Here is a 7,431-nt window from a genome sequence, read left to right as displayed (position 1 = left end):
GCTGATATCATGAAGTAAAACAGGACAGAATTTGGCTGCTATCTTTTGAGTGTAGGGTAAATTGCAGTTGGTCAGGAACAATGTGGCAGTTTTTGAGGTTGAGAAACTTTTTTTTCCAACAAAATCACTGAGAACATGAGCAAATTTTAAACCTAATATTCAGAAGAAAGCTAATTTTGCTCAGAACCTCCACAACCACAGTCTTCAGTCAAATTTTAACACTGGGAAATGCTCCAAGGGGAGAAAGTATTTGTTTAGCCCCTGCAAATACAAACAACCAGTGCCAGAACTTTCTGGATCTGAAATTATATTTCGAGCCTAATTTGGCAGTAGAACTCTAACACCCCAATTTGTAAGGTACAGTTTTGTCCCATGAGTTTTGTAGTTCTGACTTTCCTGTCTACATGAAGAGTAGTAGATCAATGGTTATTTCTTCAGCAGATTTTCCCCATGGATTAGGCTTCTTCATTGTATGGATAAAGGGAAGAAAGCAACTAGAAAAATAACAGGTCAGAAGCAGTACTTTACTGTTGACTGAAGTGAGTGTGAGTTACCAGGTGTCTTCAAACAGGTGCAGCTGTGTAGAATAGACAAAATCCTAGTACTAGAGAGGCCAAAATAGATTTGACATTAAGCTGGACTGGATAGGCAGTTGGGATTTTGGTCACAGATTCAGCAGTTAATTTGGAATTTCATTTTTTCATGTACTGTACATATTGACCTAGAAACACCTCATTAATATTTATGATCATCGTCCTGTGTTAACAATGTCTGTGTTTTCATTAATGTGACACAACTGGCTAATGATCAGGGCTCCTTGGCTCTCAAGACTAAATATATAGAGACTTGTTCTCAGTTTTGTGATCCTGCAAATGCTGTATAAAGGCCTGTTGTTTGCAAAGTCAACTGTGCTCTAGTTTGGTATCCCTAACAACCAACACTGTACCTGTTTTCCTCCCGTCTTAATACCTCAGAAACATTTTTGCACTTCAGGGGTTAGGTCTGATGACATGTAAAACATGATTGTTTAATAAAAGTATTTGAAACACTTCAGAATGAATGCTTTGTCTGAATTGGTTTCCCCCCTCTTTTAACTTGTTTATATGTGCATGCAGTAACCTCATTCTACAGACATGAAAAGTCAGTTTGGTTAAGAGCTTTCAATATAAAGGGTAAATTAATATAGGCCTACTGGCCCTTAGAATGCAGTGACAGAACTCTAGAGATTAATGTCCAACTCTGGATAGAAATAAACCTCAGATAATCTGTTTTAATTTACTCATAAGCAACCACAAATTCTATAAATGTATTTCATACTTCTGAATAAGCAGTTTTAGTTGAAAGTTTCCAGTGATGGAACTAGATACCATCCTCAGTGAGCTTTTTCAACAGTTAATTACTGTCCAGTAATTCTAAAATTACTGTACTTCTAAAAAGTACAGTACTTCTAGTACTTCTAAAAAGACTCCTCCAAATGTGAACATGCCCAGATTAACTTTCTAGTGATTAGAAGCTGCTGTGCATTGGTTAGACTGAGGGAGACCCCTTTCTAACAGAAATATTACATAATTTGCTTAATACTGCAGGAAAATAGTAAATGTTGCTGCAAAAATTTGAAAAACAAAAGCTGTTGGTATAGTACCACACCTGTCCTATTTCAGTTCCTATTTCTGGAAATAAATTGTGTTGCTTTTATATAGATAGAAGTAACTTACTGTAATTAACAAAGATGTCCATAAAACTTGTAAAGGTGTTTCATTAGCTTGCTCCTAAAATTTCGTTACCTGATAATGTAATATGCAAACTGTGTTTTTCTTATGTAAGGTAAAATTTTTGGAGTGGTTTGTTCTTGTGAAGAAGCAGATTAGGTGGCGTCCTGTGTTGTTTAACTTTTCTCATGTGGAAACTTTTAGGTACCAAAAGGAGATCACATACCGGTTGAGTTAGTGAGGAGGGTTACTGCAGTCATCTGCAGGAGCAGATGCATCTTTATCTTAACGATTTATGATCACACGATGCATCTTCATAACTCATTGAGATAAATGCATCGAGGTGCACGTGGAGACCACAGCCAATGACCTTACCCCTTTGAGTTTCAAGAAACAGTTTAAGCAGAGTCGGGGTGGATGTGCACAAAGGCTGCATCTTACTTATTCGAAGGCAGAACATTAGGTGAGAGGGGAGGCTAAGTGGCTTGAAAGTGTAAATTATGTACTCCTGGTTCTTGAGATATTGGGTTTTAAATGGAGAAGTGAATTAAAAAGTGTGCTCTATATGAAGGAATTTTTAATCCAGGTGCCTAATCCACTCAGATACATAATGTGGGTCTCACAGGTTAAGTGAAACTAAATTAGTAAAAAAAAAAAATAAATATATATAATCTCCCCTAATAGAACCCCATCCGTTAGTGGTGCCCATCACCCATGCTTAAGCACTTTGCACAGAGGCCAGGTTTCTGTAGGTAAGCACAATGTACTGAACAGTTCCTAGGTTGGTGACCCAAATGGGGCAAAGAGAACAGACATCAAATGAGTTTAAATTTGGTTTAAATCCAGTAGAACTTAATCTGTACCAGCATGGAAATACTTCCTGGCTTTGAAAGAAATGAAAGGAATACCCAGCTGAAGCTAAGCACACTGGTACTTGGGATAAATTCAGTTGATACTTGACTAACAGGTCTTAGCAAGGTAAGCTGGAAGTTAATCAGGTTTTCCACATCATTTGTCAGGCAATATTTCTTACTTTTGGTGTCTCTTAGGCTCTACCAATATTTCAGAAGCAGCAGCCTTATCCTGTTAAGCTACTCATCCTTTCATCTGGAATAGACACAGGCAAAAGTATTGTGATAAACTAGGAAATGTTGCAAGTGTGGCAAACTGGTCCTGCCTTAGGTTACACCTAGTCTTTATTTTAATGCCACTTGGACATTTCTAGTACCTTTCAGGAAGAAAGATCATCACTTTTCTGGTGGTATGGAGGTAGAAGGGACACAGCAGAGTAGCTCTGCAGAGTTATTAGTAACTAGACTGATCATTTGATACACAGTCAGTCTTTCCCATTCTTTAGGAGAATGTTTGTACAATTTGGGAACAGATCCTTGAGGTGGTGGAATTGAAAGTGTAAGGGAGGAATATTCTTCATTAAGTGATTTTCCTCATGCAGAAGGTAAGCTAGTCATTGCTGGCAAACTGAGGAGGGTTGCTGGCCAGGCAGATTTGAAATGCTGATATTACTTTTGTAACCTCTGCTTTTGGACTTGTGGTACAGCGTGAAAAGCACTTTCTGCTAAAGCAGGACCCACAGCAGTCCTTGTGACCAAGAAATGCTCAGATGTTCTGAAACTTTGCTTGCAACTTACAGCTAAAAGGGGAAATTAAATCTTCAGTGCTTTGGATTGACATGATAACGGTTCCAGAAGTACAGCATCCTAGCCTGAGCGGCCATTAAATGGTGCCCATACTTAACTGGTTTGTTTATGCTCAAAACTTAGGTCTCTGAGGTGCATTTATTAAACTTGCTTATTTTGCATAAGCATTTAAGAAAAAGCTTCCTTCAGCATGTTTTCAGCCAGTTTCCCTGGACTGGAGAACTAATGGGAAGAGACTTGGTGTTCCTGCCAACAGCGCACCAGGCTTCCAGACAGGATGGAGAGGCTGGGTGATACCCACTAACAGGTACTGCTCAGGGTGAGCAAGGCAATGCCTGCTGTACTGACTGTTTTCTACCCAGGGCTTTAATCCTGTGTCTCTTAATTCAAACTGATGTCTGTCTCCGTTTAGTTGCTTTATTATTCTTAGCGGGTGGTAACATCTGTCTACCCAGCAGCTGTTTTGAGAGACAGGAAGAGTTTTTGTGCTTTTTAAACTGTTCAGAATGCTTTTTTTTTTTTTTTTTTTTTTTTTTTTTCGTGGCTTATGAAGTAAATAAAATTCAGTGATTTGGGTTCATCAGTGTGTTCACAAGTTAATTTATGTAGCAGATACTCCTGATTTTTTTCTTCTCTCCAAATTGCAGTGAATGAGGATAAGTCTGTTGATTCAAATGCTGATTTCAAATGAAAGTAAGCGGACAAGTTGAGTGTGGGATCTGCACTGGCTGTTTCATTTGGCACATACAGGTATGCACCTTCACCAGGTGTGTACGCTGTGTGATGTGTTGGGATAAATGTTCGCAGCATGCCTATGGGTAGCATCTTGTTTGCAGTGTTAAACCCTGCTACTGGATGGCAGTGGCTGAGTCGGTGTCATGCAACGGAGTAATGCCTGCAAGGCTTCCCTCCCTGCAAAGCATGGACCAGCACCGTGACTAGCGTGGACAGAGGCATGTAATGGGTGCCTTATAGGCTGTGTGGCCCACTCCAGCAGCACTTTGTATGTGCTTTATAACTTGGCAAAGCAAGGACATAGCCTGCGTAATGCTTTTGTTGTTCGGTTGTATTGCTACCCATTGACATTGCTGAGTAGCTTGTTCTACAGGCAAACACTGCAGACATGACCTGATGGGAATGCTGATTACACGAACTAATAGAGGTATATGAGTTAGTTGGAAATCAGTGAGTAATCTCCTCTCTGGGTAATTGTGTTTCCTTCCATAAAGGAAGGCAGAGCCGTGAGAGCAGGAGGCAGTGGCGCTATGGAATGGGGCAGGAGAGAGGCAGCCCCTGCAGATTGAGGTGTCAAAGTGTCAGGGTACAGGGAAGAGACCTGGCTCTTTATTCCCTGCCACTTGGGATTCTAAGGCTGTGTGATGTGATTAGACTTGGTTGCATTTTTTGTGGTGCTTTTGGGGCAACCATGTGTCTGTTCTTGTCCTGAGGTGGTTACTGCATAGGGCAGGCTCTGTAGTGTAACCTAGGAAGTTCTGTCCCATCCTAGAAAGCATCCTGTTTTGATACTGAGCCTGAAACAAGATCACAAGTGGACAGAGTAAGATCTTAAGCACTCACGTGCTTTCCTCTTGTTCAGATAACTTCTGCAGTAGGAATAGGCTTTGGTGACATTTCAATATTTTCAGCACTGCTAGCTGCAGAATCTTTTATCAATACTTGCAGAGGACTGCGTTGGTATACAGCTCAGATAAGAACCTCTTCCTGGAGTTTTTATTAAATAAATTGCACTTAATAAAGGTGTTTCTAGTATATCAGGCCAAATCTGTGGATTTGGCTTGGCTCTTATATTAAATGATTTAAAAACAAAACTCAGACACAATTGGAGTAGGGCTCTGTTTCAATCACTACTCTAATTTTTACTTTGTAGAACAGAAAGTGCTATGAACTCATGCTGGTGCTCTGCCTTTGCTTCTTCTTCTTTTTTTTTTTTTTTTTTTTTTTTTTAAAAACAAACAAACAACAACAACAACCAAACAAACATTTTTTTCAGTTATCTGCAATCTCTTTAAATGTATTAGGTCCCCCAAAGGCTTCTCTCAAGGCAGAACAACCTTCATTCCCTCAGCATATCCCCCCAGGACAAGTTTTCCAGCCCCTGGCCATCTTCATGGCCATCAACTGGGCTTGCTCCAGTCAACTGTTGTTTTCCTACCATTGGGAGAACTGATACTAGATGTGATCCAACAAGTGGTTAGTAGTGAGGGGAAAAATGCTTTCCTCAGCCTGCTGGCCATGCTCCTGGTTATACAGACCCCTCCTCCCCCCCAAGCTGTTCACCCACCCAGACCACAACAATCTAACTTAATTAGAAGAATACTGTTGGAGATGATTTGGGAAAGTTGCTAATAGTAAATGACACCTGCTTGGCACTCAATCACAGATCTAGTCATTTTAACAGGATGGTCAAGCACAATTTTACCCTTGGTAAATCCACATTTACTATTCCCAGTCACCACCAACTTTTTCTTGTGCTAAGAAATGATTTCCATGTTTCTTGTGTGATTACTTCAAATGCCAAAAAACACTTGGGATTCAACACAGAAGGCCTGAGGGTTGCTACCTGCAAGTAGCTATGAAGCTTGTGGTTGAAGTCTGTTTCCCATCCGTCATTGCTTTGGACTGCCCTTGCAGTCCAAAATTTTTCCATTTGTTCAGAGAGATTTTGCTGTCAGTTTAAGTTTCATGTCCCACTGTTCATGTATGATAGGGACAACGATGCTGTGAAGTAAAAGTTTATTTAATCAGGAAATTACATCAAAAATCCAGTCCTGACAGAATGCTGATACTGTAAAAATGAGGTTGGGAGATGATTTGAAATGGTTGTGTGGTTCAACCAGTTGACTCTGGCCTGACAATTTAGACAGTGCTTCTGGATCAGTCCCTTCTTGCACATAGCTGGGTTGAACTGACAGATTCAAGAGAGCATGTGCTCTGTGCCTTAATTTTTAGCCTTGCTGATGAACCCTGTCTGCTCAAACCAAAGGTTTAATCCTTGGCACTATTCCTAGTGCAGCTTTGCCCCACTGTGTCTATCTGACACAACTGCACAGTTGCACTGTGTCAACTGCATGAAGTTTAACAAGGCCAAGTGCCGGGTCCTGCACCTGGGGCGCAATAACCCCAAGCAGAGCTACAGGCTGGGAGAGGAATGGTTGGAGAGCTGCCAGGCAGAGAAGGACCTGGGAGTGATGGTGGATAGTCAGCTGAATATGAGCCAGCAGTGTGCTCAGGTGGCCAAGAAGGCCAATGGCATCCTGACTTGTGTCAGGAACAGGGAGGTGATTGTCCCCCTGAACTCGGCTCTGGTGAGGCCGCACCTCGAGTACTGTGTTCAGTTTTGGGCCCCTCGCTACAAAAAGGACATTGAGGTGCTTGAGCGGGTGCAGAGAAGGGCGACGAAGCTGGTGAGGGGCCTGGAGAACAAGTCCTACGAGGAGCGGCTGAGGGAGCTGGGCTTGTTCAGCCTGGAGAAGCGGAGGCTCAGGGGCGACCTTATCGTTCTCTATAGGTACCTCAAGGGAGGCTGTAGCAAGGTGGGGGTTGGTCTGTTCTCCCACGTGCCTGGTGACAGGACGAGGGGGAATGGGCTTAAGTTGAGCCAGGGGAGTTTTAGGTTAGATGTTAGGAAGAACTTCTTCACTGAAAGGGTTGTGAGGCATTGGAACAGGCTGCCCAGGGAAGTGGTGGAGTCACCATCCCTGGAAGTCTTCAAAAGACGTTTAGATGTAGAGCTTAGGGATATGGTTTAGTGGGGACTGCTAGCGTTAGGTCAGAGGTTGGACTCGATGATCTTGAGGTCTCTTTCAACCTAGAAATTCTGTGATTCTGTGATTCTGACATTATTCTGACCTGGCCTGCTTCTCTAGGATTACTTGGCACTGTAACCTCAGGTATTCCCATGGGTGCAGTTAGCTCTTGCTGCTCCATGGGGGGGGTGGATGCCTGCCTTGGCCATCACTCTGCTGTTTCTGTCCAGCAGTCCTGGTGTAACCCTGGGTCATGGCCAACAAGGGAGCTGTGACAGCTCTGCCTTTGCTGTACTT

The sequence above is a fragment of the Netta rufina genome (genome assembly GCF_964035555.1).
Source record: "Netta rufina genome assembly, chromosome: 1".
Taxonomy (NCBI): Eukaryota; Metazoa; Chordata; class Aves; order Anseriformes; family Anatidae; genus Netta; species Netta rufina.
This window is presented reverse-complemented; position numbering follows the sequence as displayed.